Below are 21685 nucleotides of genomic sequence, written 5' to 3'. Positions count from 1 at the left end.
TTCCTTGCGGATTTCCACTCAAGATGTAAATTTTCAGCTTACAGTGAAATACGACTCAAGCTAGTGGATCTGTTATACATACTACATACCTACCGTATGGAATGGACTCGGGTCACATCACACCGGGCAGAAACAGTATTTTTTGGAGTCTGTACAAAAGTATCCTTCATGATGGGACGTTTGCCATGCTACGGGGGCACAAACACCAAACACACACTAACACAAGCCAACTGCACAGATGCTGGAGTGCAGGGAGCTGCTCCGCGGCAGCGGCTGGCAAGCGCCGTGCTGGGTCCTTTGGAAGATTTCTCCCGCAACTGCTCACGCAGGGATGGCTCCATCGCACAAAGCACGTGCTCTCCCCCTTACCAGCTGGTTTCCACCAGGCAGAAACACCCCAAGAAGGACTGCAGTGGGTTGACCTTGGCTGGAGGCCCGGTGCCCGCCAAAGCCCCTCTATCTCTCCCCCTCTCAGCTTGGACAGGGGAGAGAAAGCGTAACGAGAAGCTTGTGTGTCGAGACCACTCAGCAATTACCGTCATGGGCAAAACAGCCTCAACTTGGGGAAAAAGTAATCTAATTTATTACGAACCAAATACGAGGAGAGATAATGAGAACGAAAACCAAATCTTAAAACACCGTCCTCCCCCGCTTTGTTCTTCCCGGGCACAACTTCACTCCCGATTTCTCTCTCTCCTCCCCCCAGGCAGCGCAGGGGGATGGGGAATGGGGGTTGTGGTCAGCTCATCACACCTGGTCTCTGCTGCTCCCTCCCCCTCAAGGAAGGACTCCCCACCCTCTGCCCTGCTCCAGCGTGGTGTCCCTCCCACAGGAGACCATCCTCCAAGGACTTCTCCAGCATGAGTCCTTTCCACAGGCTGCAGTTCTTCACGAGCTGCTCCAGCCGGGGTCCCCCACGGGTGCCGTCCTTCAGGAACAGGCTGCTCCAGCCTGGGCCCCCCACGGGTGCCGTCCTTCAGGAACAGGCTGCTCCAGCCTGGTCCCCCCATGGGTGCTGTCCTTCAGGAACAGGGTGCTCCAGCCTGGCCCCCGCGGGGTCCCAGGTCCTGCCAGCAAACTGCTCCAGCCGGGGCTCCTCTCTCTCCCCACGGGGCCACAGGCCCTGCCAGGAGCCGGCCCCAGCGCGGGCTGCCCCCGGGGTCACGGCCTCCTTCGGGCACCCCCTGCTCCGGCGTGGGGCCCTCCCCGAGTGCGGGTGCAGATCTGCTCCCCCGTGGGGCTCCATGGCCGCAGGGGCACAGCCGGCCTCCCCGGGGGCTTCCCCGGAGGCTGCCAGGGACCCTCTGCTCCAGCGCCTGGAGCCCTCCTGCCCCTCCTGCTCTGGGCCGGGGGCTGCGGGGCTGTTTTCACATCCTCTCACTCCTCTATGGCTGCAATTGCTGTCTGCTGGTTCCACACACACACACACCCCCCTTCTCAAATACATTCCCCAGAGGCGCTGCCCCCACTGCTGATGGGCTCAGCCTTGGCCAGCGGTGGGTCCATCCTGGAGCCGCCTGGCGTTGGCTCTGTCGGACATGGGGGAAGCTTCTGGCAGCTTCTCACAGAAACCGCCCTGCAGCCCCCGCTACCAAACCCTGGCCACGCAAACCCAACACATGGGTCCGCAGCAGGAGCTGTCTGCTTTGGGAACAGTTAAACGGACAGCAGGCAAGAAAATTACCTGTCCTTTTAGAGAGCTGTGAGGTGCCTTACAAATGCCTGGGGGCTGTGATTTCACAGTATTGAGACCCATGTCAATACACACGATAAAGATGGTCCGTCAGACCACAGGGCTCTGCTTTCTCCACAAAGCATCCACGGCGCTGTGCTGATGAGTTGGAGCAGCTCCACTGGCTCATCAGAAGTGCTCCAGTCCCTTTTAAAGCCATTTATATGGAAATAAGGAACATTTTGTGCATTTTATTCATCCTTCCAGGCCAGGCTCTGGCATGGTTTGGTGTTATCGTTAAGAGAAAACGAGACAAAAACCACCTCAAAGTTGAGTTGTAGGAGATGTGTAGGTGCAACAGACCTTGAGTAGCCCCACGGATGAGTACTCCCTGACCAACACCCAGTAGCCCACGCTGCAGAACAATGTATTTTCAAGATCTCTCAGCCAGTTTTTAGATAAATTCCCTCTCCAAATCAGTTCTGCTTACAGGGGGAGCGAGGAACCTCTTCCTCTACAAGGGTTTTAGGAAAAATGCCATGGCTGCAGAATGGTACCTCTGAAGGTGCGGTGCGCTCCTGCAGCGACATGGCAACAAAACTAAACATCTGGAAGCCAGCCTCTGCTAGACTGGCCTTGCGCAATTTTGATCTGTGGGGGAATTGCATGCCGGTTGATAGGAAAGACTCTGCAGTGGCCTCATCTGAACTGAGAACACCCTCCTCCTGCATGTTGGCAGCAGTGGTAGATGGCAGCTTCTCCAACAGGCCAGATTTGATGAAAAAGTTAACAGAACCCTTTCTTTTGTCTGCCATTTGGAATATGGTATCAAGCCAAATATTTTTTCTTTTCAAAATTATAACATTTAACTGTAAGAAAGGCATTTTTAGAAATGGCTACAATTCAAGACATCTGGGTATCCACGCTGCACAATTCAGAAGAAACAGAGACAGCCTATGTTGCCAGCATTTTTCTGCTGCCATGTATTTACAGCAGTTATTCTAGGTTTCAAACAATAGTAGAAGAACTTTATATAGTGTCTTGTAGGACTAAGTAGTCATTAGATATCAAGGGTAAGAAGTTTAAGTGAAGTGTAGTGCTATCTTCAATGCTAAAACACATTAGCACTTCCACAAATAATACAAACCTTCTCAGTAGACTATTCCTTTGTACTTGTTACAGTTAATTTAGAAGATAATATTACATTTTGGAAACGGGAAAGTTCTCATCACCAGCATGGCTTGCTTTATAAAAAGCAACTAGAAAAATTAAACACACACAAAATACAGTGCTTGTGACTATGAAATGTCTGCTCGTGAGACAACAACTTTAAGAAACTGTATCAAACAGGAGGGAAAAAGAGGGTAGAAAGAAAGAATACATGTCCCATGACTGACCAAGACCCCACAGGAGAAAAATTACTAAATTCCATTTCCTTCTGTGTTCTTTGACCCCCAATAGGGTTAACTTCACACACTCTATAGCAGTGCCTTAACAGACCTGAGTTTGATTTGGCTGAGCAGTGTTGGCCACTCCAGTAGGCAGATGAAACGCAGTTTGGGGGACAGTCTTGCAACGCGATTAAGCTGTGGCACCAAGGGTAGGTAGGATTGCCCCCACTCCTCCTTGGGGGTGAGCTCGGGGCCAAGCCTGAGCCACTTGCAGAGGTGACGGGGGCTCTGCGGGGGCCGCTGCCTCGCGCTCTACTCCCGGCCTCGCAGCCGTACTGCGGGAACTTCGTTTCCAACACCGAGCCAACCCTTGTGGGAGCACGGGAACATTGAGCATTTCCAAAGCATGCTTCTTGGTAAACATATTTCAACTTTTTAATTTTTTCACTGAAAAGGGAAAGTGGCCCGTGGAAAAATATCTTCTTCATCACCTACTCGGATGGATGGGCAAGGGGAGGAGGCTACAGCAAGTGACAAGACACAGCTGCTCACAGCTGCAGCCACCCATGCCCAAACGAGCAGCCTTGTGGCCTGGAGCATCAAACTCCACACCACCTGCCTCCGATCTGCCCCAGCCCTTCCACATTTTTTTATTTTTTCATCAACCAACAGTAACTCCAAAAAAGTAGTAACAGTTTTGACAGTTGACCCTAAGAGGAGGAGTTGGGCTTCCAGGCCAAAACCCATCTTTTTTGTGCCCACAAACTCCAGTTGTGCAACTCCATTAGGTGACAAAGAGAAGGGCAGAGGCGATATGGCAAGTGAATGCCACAGGAAAAAAAAAAAAATCACAAGCAGAGTAAGGACTGCAGATGGGATCGTGGCACAGAGAGCTTCATCTCTACCCTAAGTCCTTATTTATAGATCGGAGGGGAAAAAAAAAAAGAGTGAGGGGGGAAAGCGGGTGCACTTCACACTTTTGTAAAATCTGCTTTGTTTTCTTTAGGGCTTTGGGGAGAGAGAACTCAAAACAGACTTGAAGCCACTGCACCCTCGCCCTGTGCGGCCCAGCTGCAGAGGGGCTGTGATGACCAAAGCCGTTTGTCCTCCCACATTGCCACGTTCATGCTCACACACGAGGGCACATAGCACCGTAACAAACTGCAACCCAAGTTCCGTCCATGCAATGCTTTCATTTTATGCAGCATGTTAACAATGTTAAAAATATACTTGAGTCTCTTGAAAGCCGTATAACGTCTAAGAGTTGCTATATGGCATCAGAACGATGATATACGCAGTTAACCTAGGCAGGAAATACACCTGGTGCCAGATAATTACAAAACATTGCTATAAAACAGTTTTCCAACATCGTTTTAATTCAGTCCCTTGGTGGAAACTCCATTCGTTTTACCAAGTGCTGAAACACGTTTCTTGCTAGAGTATTGCTAGGTATAAAACACAAGACTACAGCAGAATTTAATATTGCAGTAATCCACATGATTTATAATTCAAATAAAAACTAATTACTCATTCCTCACTAAAGATTCAATATCAGATTGCTGTACTGAAGTGCCATAATATTAAGCAGTCATATTTACAAAATATATTGCCTTTTGTTATGATCTTATGAATAATTAAGTCTAGAATGCAGTTGTAATAAAATGAACAAACTATTGAATTTTATCTCAAACAGGAATTAGAAAAACTGAATAATTCATAATAGGACCTAGTCATTAGCATGGATTTATGGTAGTTTGGTTATACATTAGCAAGAACAAATGTATACAACTAGATACGTGCACAAGACTGAAGATCACATAGCTTCTATGCTGGATGGACACTTTAAGCTGTAGGTATGATAGACTTTAAAATACTTAAACATTCAAACAGAGCTTTGTTTATTTGGGGCTTTCATGATATTAGCAGATTTAGAAGTAGATTGGCATCTGCTCACAGAAAACAAAGTAATTTTATTTGAGAACACTAGAATCCTGAATATTTGTTATACTGTGTGCATCTTTGATACTTCATAGAGTCATTTAACAAGACACCTGTTAACAGAGTTTGCTATTTATGAATTTCTGCACTAGGGGTAAAAAAGCAGTAATTTATTTCAGTCTGTACTATAAAACAGCACCATGTCTCCTCACTTGTTTTCAATTTAGTAACTTACCTCCTACAATTATGACTCTACATCACCCTGAAGATATGAACTAAAGTACATTTTGGCCTAGTCTCAAAAGTTTGTGTATTGTCTTTTAGAGACATTTAGAATTTAATTCAAATAGAGAAACACTTTCACCTCCTGAGAATTTTAACTCATCCTTGACTGTGCCTTAAAACATCATGCTCAGTGCCTTGTCCAAACCTGACTAGCAGTGGGATGGCCTCCCGCTGACTTAGGGTCACATCAAGGTTTTTCATAGCCACATGATATCCAGGAATTTAATCTTTCAGCTAGAAAAATCAGGTATGGGGGATGTGTGTCTGTGTATTTTTAAAAGTTTAGCTGAAGCTCAAACATTACACTGAGGAAAACACACAGTTAAAATCCACTAAAGTCTTTCCCCCCACTCACACTGTGAGCCATCATTTTGTTAAAATAGCAAAGGAGACAAAAGGGATTTTCGAAAACCCTCATCAGCCTTTTTTCCCCACCAGCGTTCACAGATTGTGTTTCAAGAGTGATAAAATATCAGCCAGCTCTGTGACTGGTCAAGAAGGGACAGAATATTTCCATTTCTTGCCAGAGCTTTTTTGACACTAAAGCTTCACTGATTTCAGCTTCACCTGAATTTCCACTCAGAATATTTAAGTGGTTTAACACCTCTGATTTCATTGCTTACTTCCATTCTCACTTTAGTTTTGCAGCTCTGCAGAACGTTGCATTGACTGACTAACTCCTACTGGGAAAACACCCATTCTCTGAGCAAGTGCACTGACTCGCTGGCTGAGCTGTTAGGCATGTTTTATCTACCATTCTCCTGTATTAAACGTTTGTTTGGCCTAAGCAGAACACAGAAAGACAAACCTTAAGACTTCAGCACTTCCTCACATGACGCAAACAGTGAGCACTGACCCATCCCACCAACCAATCCACCCAAGCCTTCCACTCAGGAGCGCCAAGTAATGGGTTAAATCTTGGCCATTTGTTTTAACAGCACCAAGATTTCATTCGGTTAAAATAAACAATTATTTTCCTTTCTACTAAAATTATAGGAGACATGATGCATTAAAAGCATCTTAAATAGTAATTTTTATCTACAGAGAGACCCACATAGGCAGACACAGTGCAGGGGCTTGAGTATAACCATTTGATCCCAGATATAGGTAAGGTTCAAAATTTATATTATTCCCAAATAAGATTACCTATCAGCCAGGGAAAGTCAGTGCACCGCGTTCCAGATGAAGCATGAACCCCCAGGAAGATTGGCACTTCAGGGGCAGCATGCTGGCTTTAATTTAAGCTGTTAATTGCTGGATCGGCACTCACAGGCAAAAGAGGCAATGTTCACACCTCCGTAACTGGGCTGAGCTCTTGTTATGATGAAGCATGCCATTCAGTTCCTATACTTGAGGAAAATCATTTATCTTCCCCAAAACTATAGTACTTACTCTTTGGGGTGGCAGAGGAACTGAAAACCAACAAACACAGGATGTTGCAAGAAAATGAATTTCTGCATTAAGATTAATTTTGATGTGGAACCTTCTAGAAATGAGGCACTCCATTATGGCACATCTTCATATTGAGGATCTTATTGCTCATCCACAGGGGAAGCTGACAACCACGACTCTCAAGCTATAACAGAATTTTGAAAAAAGCAACAGCACAAGCTGCCCAACTCCTGAGCCAACATAAGTCAGCCACCCCTCAGAGCTCGGTGGAGCCACCTCACAGCCCAGCATCACCTGCATGAAGGCAGCAGCAGCCTGCAACACATCAGGTTAACAAACTCATTAACTGAGAGCAGTTAATGAGTCTCCCCAGCAATACCTGTGGCAGATTATGACTTCCCTTGAGGAAATGGCCTCAAGTTGCACCAGGGGAGGTTTAGATTGGATATTAGGAAAAATGTCTTTACTGAGAGAGTGGTCAAGCATTGGCACAGGCTGCCCAGGGAGGTGGTGGAGTCACCATCACTGGAAGTGTTCAAAACACATGTAGACGTGGCACTCTGGGACATGTTTAGTGGGTATGGTGGTGTTGGGTTGATCGTTGGACTTGATGATCTTAAAGGCCTTTTCCAACCTTAATGACTCCGTGATTCCCAAAACATGAAGGCTGAGGCCCTGGGGTACACTAGCGCTTTTCCACATCTTCAAAGAAAGCTGTTATTTGGTATAAAAGCTGATCCCATAGGATAGGTTTCTCCCACCTGCTGCAACCATCCTCACCCACCAGAAATGAGTGCAGAAAGAACAGAAATGGTACTAGAGCAGAACAGGAGCAGTTTCCATCACCTTCCCATAAGCACAACATGGTTAAGGAAGGGATCAAAGCAGAGTGCTGCTTTTCCTGTCTAGTCAGTGCTCATGACTTGTTTCCCGCTCCCTTAAAAAAAACCCAAACAGCACCTTGAAAATATGTTTATAGTTTTCTATATGTCTATCTTTCCTTTTACAGGAAGGGGTATCTAGATCTGCAATGCACCCAGCACATACACTTCACAAGAATTGTTGGCTCACGCTGAAGAAAAAGGTATTTTATTTCCTTATCGAATACCTGCCTGAGAACATAAACCCATGTATTTTGGCAAATAATGAAGAACAACTTCCAGAACAGTGATTAACTTGATGGAGTTCTTCAAATACTGAAAAATAGCGATTTCTAGTGGGTCTTTTTTCTGCTCCAATCTCTTAATCATTTAAAGCTTTAATAAATTAAAAAAAAAAAAGTACTGTAGCTTTACCCCTTAATAGGTTGTCATTCCTTATCTTATCAACAGTCTGAGAGGTTTTATTAAATTCCCTCATTGAATTTCACCATTTGCTTGTGCAGTGTCACATGTGCTTAACTTGATTTATCTGAGATGGCTAGGAAGACATTTTAATGAGTAAAAGTAAAGAGGAGAAGAACATTTATCTTGGCAAAGATAGAGGAGGGGAGAGTGACAACGCAGCGCCAAAGCCAGCTGCTTTCACTTGAAACTGAACTATCACTTACGTCAGTAGGACTGCTTAAGCTTTCTTCAGGACCTGTTCCCAGATAAATTAGCGTATGGTTTATTCTGTGCAGGTTACTGCAGGCTCCTCAAAGTGCCCCAGTGTTCAGGGGCATATTGGACTCTAAATCTTACTGAAATGAGAGTAGTGCTCGAGTCTTTCCATGATCAAATCCTCACTTAGCTCACTGCTGAGGAAGGGGCTTTAACCCACGTGCACTCATCAGACTTTTAGGCTCCTCTCATTGGAAGTAACAAAAAAGCAGATTACGGGAGAAATATAGGCTGAGCTGAGCGTTCAACACACATCTCCTGACTTCAATCCAGTACCTAATCCTTCTCTTTTCCATCATCCTCCTCCATTCCTACTGGACTCAATTTGCCATGCCATCACCACAGTAACGTAAGTGAGGTCCACCACACTTCCAGCAACCTGCCTTCATTTTAAACTTCATACAGCAAAGCATTCTTCTACACTCTTCTACTTCCTCTGAAGTCACCTGCGCCTCTTTAGAAATCCATCCCACCATTCATCCAGGACAAGTTCCTGTTATATTGCCTGCACTCCTTGGGAGGCATCTGCTTTCCATTTCAACCTGAAAATGCTCTGTTTCCTACATTATTCTTTTTTCATAAATTCCTTATGCTGGCTTGCTTGGCAAAATATAAAGAGTTGTGTCTGCCCAAAGGCACAATGAAAAACTGGATAAAACAAACTGAATGTTCTCATTTTACTATGCACTATACAATAGAGACATACATCAACATAACCTCGGCCAGGATTGTTTGGCAGATTTTGTTCGAAGTGTGAATGGATAGCAACCTTATATTCCCTCTGGCTTTAGTTCTGGATAATCCTTGTAAGTCAAAACTTGTATTACCTGTGCCAGAGGTCAGATAATTTAGACTATGTTTGGTCTTCAGCGTTTCCATGACAGCACCCTTTATTAGCTCCAGGTTGAAAGAAGGGAAGGGGGGAAAAAACCCAACTAAATAAATTCTTTAACCTTTTCCACCTTCACTTCACCAACTAAAAGTCTAAGCAATTTCTCTTCCTGCCTTTTAAAAATTTGGCTTATTTGGATCTATCCTTCTGTCACGGAGTTTAAAGTGAAACAGTTCATACACACTCATCCATCTATTAGCTACAATAATAACTCAGAGTAGGCATAATGTTTCTTGCCCTTCAGCATAGTCTTGGCTGTGTTTTCCTCCTCAACTTTCCTTCCCCAGATATTGCACAGGGTATATTTATGCTGTCTATTAACGTTCAAAAGAGCTGAGGCTTTGGAAAGCCTGGTTCCGATTACTCTTGTAATTCCTGTCTAAAGAATTTTATCTTGGGGGAGAGCATGCTCTTTGCACGCTCCTTTTTGTGGCTAGGTAGGCTCCTTTCTTCAAAGCCGGCATTTCCACCAGACCTGATTAATTTTAAAGTTAAAATTAAGAGTCATAGTATTTATCAGGGGACGTAGTCAGGGACTGTCTGTCAGAGCACTTGGGAAATTTAGGCAGGATCACTGAATCTGCTGCAACTCAAGCATTTAGTAACACAAGCACTTTCACTATGTTCTTAGCCAGTTCCAAATTGAGCTGAGGTTGTGAGGGTGATTAAATTACAGAATTAATATTCCTTTACCAAAATAAAAGCAAACATAAGAGGCAAATGAATGTGTGTGTGAGGCTTTAATTTAGCTTATGCGCTCCCCCTACTTGTGTGTGTGATCTACGGAAAAAATGCCTTAGTTTCCCCCTGTAACTATTCAAACCCACGCTGCAATACTAAGGACAGCCATCCATCAAGGCAGCTTGCTGCTTTAAACTTTAAGAGTGTAGCAGTGAAAAAGGTCTTTGTTTTGGACTGGGAGCTTTGATCAAGGATAAGCCAAGCTATTGTGCCATTTTGGAGTTCAATTGCTTAACAACGCTAGACACACCTTAATCATGCAACCCATCTAAATACATAATTCGATCTCATACCAATCACTGTAGAAACCGTACTTTTGTTTAAAGTCACAGACAAGGATTGTACATTTGTATCATATCTTCTTCGCTGGGGCACAGATTACAGGTTTGGACACTGCACACACACTGGCAGAGCTAACACGCGAGAGGGAACTGTCATGGAAAGGCAGATGAAGCCAACCCCAAAGTTCATCTGTCTTTCAGGTTGCAGTTGTGAGCTTCTAGGTATTTAAGTTTTGCAATTTTGGTAACTGAAAAAAAAAAAAATCCCAAGCAGATGACCAGTGCTTGATCTGCTTCCATCAGTACAACCACAGGCAGCAGAGACTAAAAATACATACCCTTAGCTGCACTCCAGGCGAGCCCATCCAGCAATCGTTCACAGAAAAACTCTTGAATCATTCGGGGGAAAAAAAAAGGCCAATATTTTCTTTCTCTGCATGACCAATTCATGGAAAGTCGAAAAACAGTAAAATTCATCAGAGAAGTTATTCACTGTGAATTGAATGCTCATCTCTATTCAGAACATTACCGAAACAAACGGGGAAAATTTACTGACTGACTCATCCCCAGCTGCTGGTGTCAGCTCGTTTTCTCTGCTACATTTCTCAACACAACTTTCCAAGTAACTTAATACGGTATGTTAACAACAGCAGCAGCGGCCCTGGCCAAACACTCCTGCACACCTTGAAAAGATAAGAAAAGATGAGCTCACACGATAGCATCAGTCAGCGACCCATAGCATGCCCCAGGAGCCTGATGTGTTCCTGGTGAAGTATGTGCCCTCCAGATCTGTTTGGACAGGGCTGAGGAGCATTGACCAAAAAATTCCGAACATCAGAGGAAAGAAAGCTCTGAGCTTAACTGAGTTTCTAATTAGTGCATAGGGATGCTTAAAATGAACAGAAAAGTTGTTGTAGGGCTCCAGCTCTCCTTAGTCGGTTATCCTACCGTGCTCCTTGCTAGTCCTCGTCAGGTTTATAATCATAAATTACATTGTTTATTTATTTTATGATGTTCTGAAGAGGTCTCTCATTTCCTTTGGCTTTTCTTTATGAAGTTCTGCAATCAGTGTTTGTGCAAGAATTTCAGCAATAACGATTGCAGCCCAGGGCATTTCCTGGATTAATGGCAGGCTGGAAGAGTTGACGGCCCGTGGTTCTGCCTTGATCCATTAACCCCAAGGAGGTTTAAATTCTCCAGGAAGCACCCACTGCCAGAGCAGTTATTGTGCGGGAAATTCAGTGGGATACTTTAGTCAACAGCAACAAAAGAAACTTCCTTTTACCCCTTACAAGTGTAGGAGGAAATACTAATTTGAGTGGGCTGATAATGATGTTTGGAGTGTTTCAGGGGAATTTAGCAGCCCTTAGTGGGAAGCACAGCAGGAACTTTCTCCTTTGCCATGCAGCATGCATCAGAACCAGAGCTGTTTGGAAACAAGGTTTTTCAATTCCCTAAGATATTAATGATCTGGAGTGGAAACTAGGAAAATGGTTTTTAACTTCTAAACGAAGCACCTTGTCTGATACTGTTACTGTGGTTTCACACGAGAGGTACTGGGTGACTCATTTTGCTCATTTCCACTTCAGTCTTTACCTCCAGCTCAAACCATCTGGTCTCCCATGGTGCAGCTCAGCGTAACCCCACTGGAGCCTTTGCCCACGATATACCAAGAGTAATACAATGACATGAAGTGTTTAACTCCCCAATTCCTCCCCGTGGTGATCTACATCACTCAGATCACGCACAAAGCTCATGTGTTTTGTTTCAACTCCATGTTCCTAATTAAAAGGAGCAAGTCACACTCATACGTGTTCATCAAGGTTACCGATACTAATTGTATACTTGCAAGTGCTGTTAATGAAGTCACCTTCAAATAAGGCAACCATTTGCAATTTATTGTAAACTATGGCAGAAGGGATGCTTTCACCTACAGCTAGGGTTTGAACCAGTGCCCATGGAAGCCTACAGGCCCTCTCTGCTCCTTTACTAAAAACTAAAGCACAAAGCCCCTGAATATGTAGAATAACTATGAACGTGTTTATATTTAAGCAAGTCCTTAATTCAGCAGCATTGATGAAACTTAGACGTGTGCTGACTCAAGTCCTGTGCGAGGCGCAGTGGGATCGAGTACGACAGTGCTTCCTACAGGGAACATTCAACAAGTAACATCTGTCTCCTACAAAGTATGAAATAACCATAAGGATGTTGTGAATAGATTAGTATTTCATTAGCTGACAGCTTGTATCTGTCTCTGCAGAAACTATTTCTTCCGCGATCTCAGCAGTTTATGGGTTTTGTAAGCTGCAGAGACAGCGGCAATACTTTTCCTTCCCAAGCTCTTACGTACACACCACTCAAAACAAGGGCAAACACGACTGGAAAGACAGAGCCATGGTCCGGCTTAGCCACGCTCTCCATACGCAGCTGGGAAGGAGACTTCTTCTGATCCTGGAGGAGGAGGCCTGGGCCACAGCAGCACTGGGGCAGGCTCCGCCACCCCGCCTGTAGCACCTTAAATCTCGGCTGGAACTCGAACTCCTGCAATGGACTCTGGCTACACTTCCTACTTGGAAACTACAGGCTGTAGCCAATTTGAAAGGAATTTACATTCCTGAACATATTTTACTTTGGAACCAGAGATGAAGAGAGAGAAAAAGGACTGACTTATGAAAAGCTCCAACTCTGTGATTTAAATGTGTTTTGGAGCATTTGGGATAAGGCAGCAAATTCTAATGAAGGGTGGAGGAGACTCTTCATCTCTCCCACAAAAGCTTATTACAGTTACTTACTGCAGGAGACATCTGAAACAGAGTAAAAGAAAATATTAAAATAGGCAGAACTTCACATGCCACTTCATCAATAATTTCAAAAAAAAAAATCTTTTATTATTGGTATGTAAATAGGAGTTCACTGCTCATTTTCTTTCTGTTTTAATATTCAACCACAAGCTCGGAAACCAATCTCCATTTACACACAGCACTCTTCAGGCTGAGGACACAGAAGCTAGATAAGGGAGGAGATGATAGGCAACAGAAGTAACTGAAAAACAGAGCGGCGAAGTGGTTTTAGTGCTTCGTGTTTAAAGATCAAATTGTAATTGCATGATCAAAGTACCAGTACGGTTCAGTTTTGAAATTTCTTATCCAGGTTTCTAGTTCAAGTTGGCCTACTAATAGCTAGTAACAGGCGTGCAGTCTTAGTTCTGTACTGGAGGCCGTTGATAATTAATAGGATCCATACAAAGCACTTCATGGCGATAGAAACCTCTTCGGGGAGCACGTAAGAAAGGAGCTAAGTGTCTATATACTTAAAGCCAGAAAAGTCTGGACATAGCTGCAAAAAGAAAATAACTTGCCGAGTCATCATCCAAGAAGTAGGGATCCAAGTGGTTGAAACACGAGGCTCTTGGTGGCTGAGAGGTTTTGGAGCACCACCAAATTGTACAGGCCCCCATAGACAAGCACAATGCTTAGGAAGGCCAAGGTCCTTTACATTATTCTCTGAATTTTAGTTGTTGGCTTAACAACTCTGCTCCATTAGCTGAGTTAGCAAATAGCTTCAAATGGGACAGCGGTTGTTTACAGTCTTAGGCTGCAAAAGGTTGATGCAGAGTCAAGCTTTATAACGCTTGCATGTGTTTAAAGTGAAAGTTTTTCTCTGACTCCTCTTGAGTTCTCGGTGGCCTATTAATTTCTAAGGAAAATGAGCGCAATCCTTGCATCTTAGAAGGGATCCACCCATTTTTTCTGGAGAAAGGAAAAATACATTCACAGCCCAATAAAGCATAAATTTTATTTTCACCTATGAGGTAATGACTTCATACAGAGTTGCTTGCATGCTAAAGAGCTCCAAACACAAGCACAATTCTGGTTGCTACTGACACATCATTAAAAGCAGGGCATTATACATAGTCTGCATTCAGTCTAGAGGTGGGTTCACAGCCTGAACTCAGTCTGAAGCGTGTGGTTACCACCTCAACCGTGTTTCAATAATCCAGCTGCATTTCCACCCTTGGAATCAAAGGGATATATTCACATGCTGCACAGAGAATCACTAGGCTAATATTTTCTTCAGTGCTTTCTTCTTCCTGTGTCTGTGAAAAACAGGTTCTTTAAATAAGGTCAGGGAGCACTGAGAAAATGAGTGAAAGATAAACTCACCTCCTCTTGGTTTTTCAGTAGGTAGAGGCCAAGAGGAGAAGTATCTTAGTGCTGAGTTGTCATATGCTATCTATGCACATTGGCTGCACTATTTATAAACACTGACATCGTTCTGCAAAAGGGACTGTAGTGTAGATTTTTAATTATGTAGCTGATTCAATCTAATTTATTTTGTTATTTACATACACGAAGGAAAATCATCACAAAACAGGTCTTTTATAAACTACTCCACAGAAGCAGGACTCTATGCATAGTATTTGGTCTCTCCAGCACTTTTAGAATTATGACTTCTTGCTGAGATGTAACTAGTTTTTATTCGGATTTGCCAATTACACCTTTCTATGCTGTATCTGCAACCTCAAATGGATGTGAAATGGATCTTTAAAAGCAAAATACAACACTAGGGAGTATCCACAGGTGACCCATAGATCTCAATAAAGTGCCAGTGGCATCCCCTCACCTTCTTCTCTTCATTTTCCTCATCAGGTGCAACTTCTTCCTATTAACCTCCAAAAAAGCTGCTCTTCCTGAGAAAGGCCTCTGACGAACCAAGTAGCACGTCACGCACACCCCAGATGGGATCTTGGAGGCAGGAAAGGAGGCAAGTTCCAGTGGGAAGGACCCTCCTTACCTCCACCAGGCTCTGGGTCATGTTTAAAGCCACTAACTCATAACCAACCTGACTAACTCATGAGAGGGGAAATCCTCTCTCTTATAGTGCTAAAACTCAAATGTTTTAAGACTTCAGAGATGAAACCCGACGTAATGCAGACACGAACATCATGCAGAATAATGTGCTTTCCGATGACTCCTATGAGATGAGAGCTTCCGCACTTAGCATTAGCTGCATTTCTACATGGTCCAGAAGCTGCTGCTCCACTTTCCACCCTTCGTTGCCCCCATCACCAATAAACTGATCTAGACCTCCGTGGGAAGGGGAAAGGGAGCAACGTGCGGGACAACACGGAACGGTACAGCACGTTCTTGGCAGTGTCCGGGCACCAGCCAGATCCCTCCCCCAGTAAGGAATGCATCTTTCTTAATCAAGAGAGAGGTTCAACTTTGAACTTGCTGCTTCTGCCAGTCAACAAACACTCTTTGTTAACTGCCAGCTGTTTCCTAATCACTGCGAGACATCGGCTTTCACATAGGACAAGGGCCATGGAGGGGTGAGAGGTGAAGAATTGTTCCCCTCTACCAATCAGTTGGAAATATGGGGTCAAAATCTGATTTCTGGCATGGCTTTGCCACTCTGTATAAACCTGCAATGAAGAGGAAGAGGGGCGGAGGGAAGATGGGGTATATATGACTATAGCAAGATATCGGTACATATCTTTACAGTGTCTGCAAACCAAAACGAAAGCCAGAAATTCTTGTCACATCAGATAGGTGAGTCCTTATAAAAATCTGAAAAAAAAAAGTACCTGTTTCCAAGACAGGAATGCTCTGGAAGGCCACCGACCCAACCAGCCCAAGCTGCAGGTACCTAAGACACATTTTGCTTTGAAGGATTTTCCAGTCCTTTCTGCAGATGTGATAGAAAGCTTTCTGAGGCCCAAGCCTGTCCCTGCGGTTCTGATGGTCAGTAGAAGGGCATGGGAGAAGGCTTTCTGTAATGGCAGCACAACTAAAGGTTAAAGCTGCCGTGCCAGTGGGAGCTCCAAAGCTTCTGGGAGAAGCACCCGCTCCGAACTGTGCTCCCTTCAGCAAGGGTTAGGACCACCAACAGAGTTTATTGGCAAGGCTGCTTTTAGGGAGGAGTTGTTTGTTTTTAAATTCAAGTTAAATGCATTGCAACCACATTATAATGAAAGATTGGCTATCTGGCAAAAGACAATACAAAACCTCTTGGGATCACAAGCTTTCTAGGCAATTTGTTACAAAAACTTTCATATAAAATATGAATATTCAGCTTTCAACAACAGAAAAGTGCCATCTACATGTTTCAGGTTAGGACCACTCTCTTTAATCTTCTTGTCTCACCCAAATTACACTGGGCAAAGGCAGTGCTGCGCATGCAGCGGCGACCATGAGCCGAGTCTGCTGCTCGCGTGGCACTGTACCGTGTTGATAAAAGCATCAGTAACCCAGCTGTTGGGGCAGTCAGAGGTAACTAGAGCAGCAACAACAATGTCATCTGTGTCCAGCTGCCTTGCTCTTACCCTGGAAGGCTTCTCTCTTTCACTACTTCTTTTTGCCTCCGAGCCCCTTAATCTTCTCCCTTTGCTACCTGCACATGTTGCTCCTATTTTTCACGACCCTTTTTCCTTATCTCCCCCCAGATGCTATCTCTTTTCCTGCATCTTTTTGGAAACTCTCCAACAGAAAAAAAAAAAAAAAAATCCTTTTGCCTCTATGTCAGGACACAAAACAACCATCCAGCATGCCCACAATTACTGACGCTAGAGTTACTGGCCACCGCACTGCTCCTGTGGTCTACGTGCTTCCCCTAGCCTGTGATCAGTCTTAAACCTTTTTGCACGTTCAGTCGCTGACTCAGCAAAGCTGCTGATTTCAGTCAGGACTCCCAGCGCAATCAAAGTGCTCCTAAAAGTGCTGTTAGACCTGAGCTCGTAGGTCTGAGGAGAAGAGATCCATTAAACCATTGGCAGCACCAGCACATCCTGTGTCTGCGCTGCACCATCCTACTGCACAATTCCTGTTTGCAACCACCTCAAGCCAATGGATGAAATCAAAGTAATATGATATGTTCATTGAATTCGTGCGATTGGAAAAGATTTTATTCCTGTGCAGCAGTTATATGACTTTTAATCCCCAGTGCGTGCACGCGAACTGACTAGCACTATAAGCAAATGAATAATATTTCAAGAACTTGAGAGAATGTGGAAACCTGAGTTAATGGTTTCATCAATTCATAATGATATTAAGATGATTTATATTTACAGCATATGAAATATAAAGCAAAACTGCCTAGCGTAGCATAACAATTTGTTATTTAAGGCTAATTACTTTTCCACACCATCATCTGTTAAAGTAACGATTAGTGCAACTCCATGCACTCGATTTGCGGGTTAAAGTTATTTAGTGAGGAAGTAATATTGAATACTGAAAGAAGTGAAGAGAAGCCTTCTCAATACAATTTTTCTTCCCACATTCTCTTCCTCTCTACAAATTTTCCCGTATTATAGTTCCTTAATTGCCTAGGAGTGCGGAAACTGTTTTGCCACTTGCCACTTCCAGCTTTCCAAGGCTTTATGTCAATTTACATCTAAGACACAAAAAGTTTAATGACATCAATTGTCACTGAGAATCACTGATGAAAAAAAGTTAATTTACAAACATCTGTACAGTGGTGTTGGTACATTAAAAAAAAAAAAGGCAAATGAGGAAAATACATTGGCATTTAAACACAGAAGGTTACATTAATTCCCAAGAGTCAACATCTGCCTTCAAATAAAATCAGCCCAAAACCAGCAAGACCCCAAATTGCCCAGTTCTCTGCCAGCAACATATAGATCCAACTTGAACAGAAATGGTACCGACAGGTAAGACTTTCTAAATGCTATTTCCACGGAATAGTTCCAAAACACTTCATATGTTTAAGAAGTCGGTTAAATTTTATATGTTTGCTTGACATCCAGTGATATTTGCTAAAAAGAAAGACTCAACATTTTTAACTCTTGATGTAATGTTTTCACAATGAAGTCCAGTATAAGAAAGCAAGTTACAAGACGAACTTATGAACTATGTACCCAGCACCATCCATTACCAATTCTGTTGGAGGAATGCAAGTGATCTGAAATTTTACAAAGATTTACCTACAATTAGCAATTAAAACAATTATTATCGATTATAACTACAGTCACACCTCCACAAATGCTCAGCCTCTCAGGATTTTTCCCCATTGCAATGCATCCACTTTCTTAGCAACTATTTTTATTGCTTTAAATTCTGAGGACAGACTGACCTGACACTAATTAGAATGACTTCAAGCTGAAGATACTTTCCCTTCAATACCGCCATAAATTTAAATCCCAGCAGTCTAACTCACAATAACCTCTCTTTATGCATATCTTGAAAATCTTCTCAATGCCTTAAAAAAACTGTTTTGGCTGCTAGAATGAGGTATTGTTCCATCTACAAAGTTATGTACAGCATCGCTGAGGTCATCTTCATTTCATACAGATCTCTTGCTCAGATGACTTTTTCCTTCCTTTGTCACCTCCGATAAAGAAATGGGTCCATCACACATCACCTTTACAGGGTGATTTTTTTTAAAGTAGGACCCAAGATAGCATTCAATTTTTATATATATTTTTTTATATATATATATATATATAAAAACCATCCTATGAAGGTACTTTTCCCTTAATAGTGGTAATCTTTACTTACCAGAGTTGGTGCAATACAAACCCCCCTCCCAATGCTTCTTCCCCCATAAAGAAGAGATTATGTAATTTTTCATGTTTTATGAAAAAACATACTCATTTTCTTTTTGTAACTGGCAGGATTTGAGGAAACTGGGATACAGGGATAATGACAAGAGGTAAAAACGCAGTGGGGCTAACATCCCCCGGGCTCCTGACAACAGCAGGAGGGATGGACTACTCCAGACAACAAGGCAAAACATTTAAATTTAATTCCTGCTCCACGTCACTCCCTCAAGCAAAGGTTGCCAATTCTCGTGCCAAAAGCCTTCGCAGGTGCCAAGGCACATCAGCTGCCGAGCCAAAGGGAGGGGATGCAGGCATGGCTCCTGCACAGGACGTGCCAGCAAATTCCCTCGAGCTGGATGGAGGGACCGGCACAGCCGGGTCCTGGGATGACCCTCCGGCACGGAAGGGAGCCCTGCGTGCTGCTCCCCTGGGCCAGTACCCCCGTTGCTGGCGCCTGGCTGCAGCCCCCGTGGCAGAGCCCTGTGCTGCAGGGCCATCGGCTGGCTCTGCTCTAGGGCAGCCCACGTTCCTTCTTCCTCCGGGGAAGGAGCCAACAGATCAGCCTCTCTAGGCTGAAGTTACCCTTTGTGAGCAGCCCCAGCTCTGCTGACACCAAGTTCATGTAAACCGTGTCCCTCGTTCGCCTGGTTTACCACAACGGCGCGTTGCATTCCCACCTCCCTCCGGGAGACTTGGCTCAACTAGCTCCAGCTCACAGGTATGAGCATTATGTTAGTTATGATTTACTTCCGTGTGGTTACAAGTTTATTTCAGAAAGGAAAAAAAAAAGAAATAAAGGAAAAAAGAAAAAAAAAGAGGCCAGCCATATGTCCCGTTAGATCCAGGGGACTGTGCTTTCTACAGCTTAATCTGACACTGTGAAAAATTAAGACCTGCCTTGTCATACAGCACACGGCTTTTGAATGACATTCCCAAGGATTACATTCTGCGTTTCTTCAAAAGTATCTGAGAATTTGCAGTGCCAAATATACCCATGTCTGTAAAACAGAGATGAAGCAGCAATGACTTACTTATTTCTATTACCCTGACACAATACGCCTTTGTTTCCTTTTCCTTTTTTTCATAGGATTTCACAAACCGCAAATGGCCGACGTGGACCTTTTACCTGTAGGGATTGATGCTGCTTATCACAACATGGTACCTGAAAGTACGTCATTTTGTGTACGTTAATTGTTCATAGGAAGACCAGCCTTAAAACTGTAATGACTGCTGGAGTAGGCACGCTGAGCACACCTTTGATCACACCAATCTCTACTCTGTAAGCCTCGGGGAAGCTTTAAGCCCCGTGTAATGCAAAGACATTTGCTTTGCCAGACTGTAAGAAGACAGAACTAGCTTTTTCTTTTTCTTTCCTGGCCGAAGAGCCTGGGTGAATGACCTTCCATTTGACTGTCCTAAAGCGCAAACCAATCCCCGTCGCCCTGCGCAGGCCTCCTTGTGACTCATCGCTCCCTCAGCCTACACGTCATCTACGGGCTTCATCAGCAGTGACTTTTAATTTCAAATCTCTTACTAAAAGAAGCAAAAGAAAAAACCTAAACGCTGTTATGGGGCCACACTGGATGAGCACGCAGATCCGCCTCTGCTCTTTAGGCTTTTGTACTTCCATAGCCCACGTCAAGAAGAAATGCCCCAAAGAACTGCACATTACGTGTCTCTGTAACAATTTCCAGTCTCATACATTTTTAAGTTGCTGGCCAGACCTCCAGTTGAAGTTGACAGAAAGATAGCAATATCAGACTCCTGGAAACGCAGCGGTGCTGGCTGGCCCAGGCAGAGAGAGACAGCCCGACGGCGGTGCCCCAGGGAGGACCAGCTTGGTGCCAGGCAGGACCTCACTGCAGGCACACGCAAATCCTCTCTGGAGCATTTTTTGCAAGATCTGCCCTCCCAAGACTCAGCTTGCAGTATTTAGGACAATTAACACCATACTTAAGTGCCAGATAGTCTTTGATCGTTTTAAAATTGGTAGATCCACTCCTTCTCACACACACGTGGGTTTTTTCAATTCAGAGACCGAAGGAGGAAACCCAGCTTTGCTAGACTTTGAAATCCCGCCCCCAGAGGAGTTTCCAAGCTCTGACGAAAGGCATGGCTGAACGGAACTCGTTCTGCCAGCATGGAGATGATACTCTCTGGATCCGCAGCAGAACCAGCAAGTGCCTGGCACTGATTTACTGCTTAGCGAGCTCAGGCACCGAGCATCCGGGCGCTGAATTCACACCTTGCAATGCAGTTCAGTTCCCTTCCTTCCTTTCAGAAACCTTCAGCTGCACATATGAACTGTGCCAGCAGCATTAAGTTAAATCACAGCTAGCTCATTAGTTAACTATTTTTATATTCCACACAGACACACCATGTTGCTCATCCTCTGTTTCAGTCGCAGAAATCCTTGTCACGGAGGAAATACCTCTGTCTGCCTTGGCCCTTCCAAAGACAGGTTTTACAATGTCACAAGCCACCCTCTCCCTCTCCTCTTCTCTCCTCCCCTGCACCTCAACGGAGCTAACCCTGCGTAAACCCTTCTTTACTTGGGCACAGATGCGGTGCAGCCACAAAACTTTCATGCCACTTAGCAAAGCAGCACCGTATTTACTTATTCATCTTTCTCTCAACACACCTTCAAGCACTCTTTTTGGTCGTGACACGGTGACGTTTCACTGGTGTCGCTGCTGGACCAGGAGGATTCGCGCTGCACAGGAGCTCTGCTGTGCAAGAGGCTTTCTTGGACCACAGACTCTGCTGCTCAAGTCATAAGTACAGGTCTGGTGATGGACAAGTTCAAAACCATTACAATAAATTTAACTCCCTCAAAAATCAAGATATTCTTACATTTTCTTACATGACTGTTTCTGCAAACAGCAAAAACAATGACAAAAATAGCATATAGATATTCATAAAGTTGGGAATC

The 21685-nt window shown here is 44.1% G+C and overlaps 1 protein-coding gene across 1 annotated transcript in view; it reads right to left on the bottom strand.

The window, feature by feature from the left end:
* FBLN2 (fibulin 2) overlaps window positions 1-21685 on the bottom strand; it is a gene marked incomplete at its 3' end in the record, with an annotated part of 85179 nt that overhangs the window by 41672 nt on the left and 21822 nt on the right.

This window comes from Phaethon aethereus, assembly GCF_964289735.1.
Source record: "Phaethon aethereus genome assembly, chromosome: 11".
In the NCBI taxonomy this organism is placed as follows: Eukaryota; Metazoa; Chordata; class Aves; order Phaethontiformes; family Phaethontidae; genus Phaethon; species Phaethon aethereus.
The sequence above is the reverse complement of the archived record's forward strand: the minus strand, read 5'-3'. Positions and strand labels throughout refer to the sequence as shown.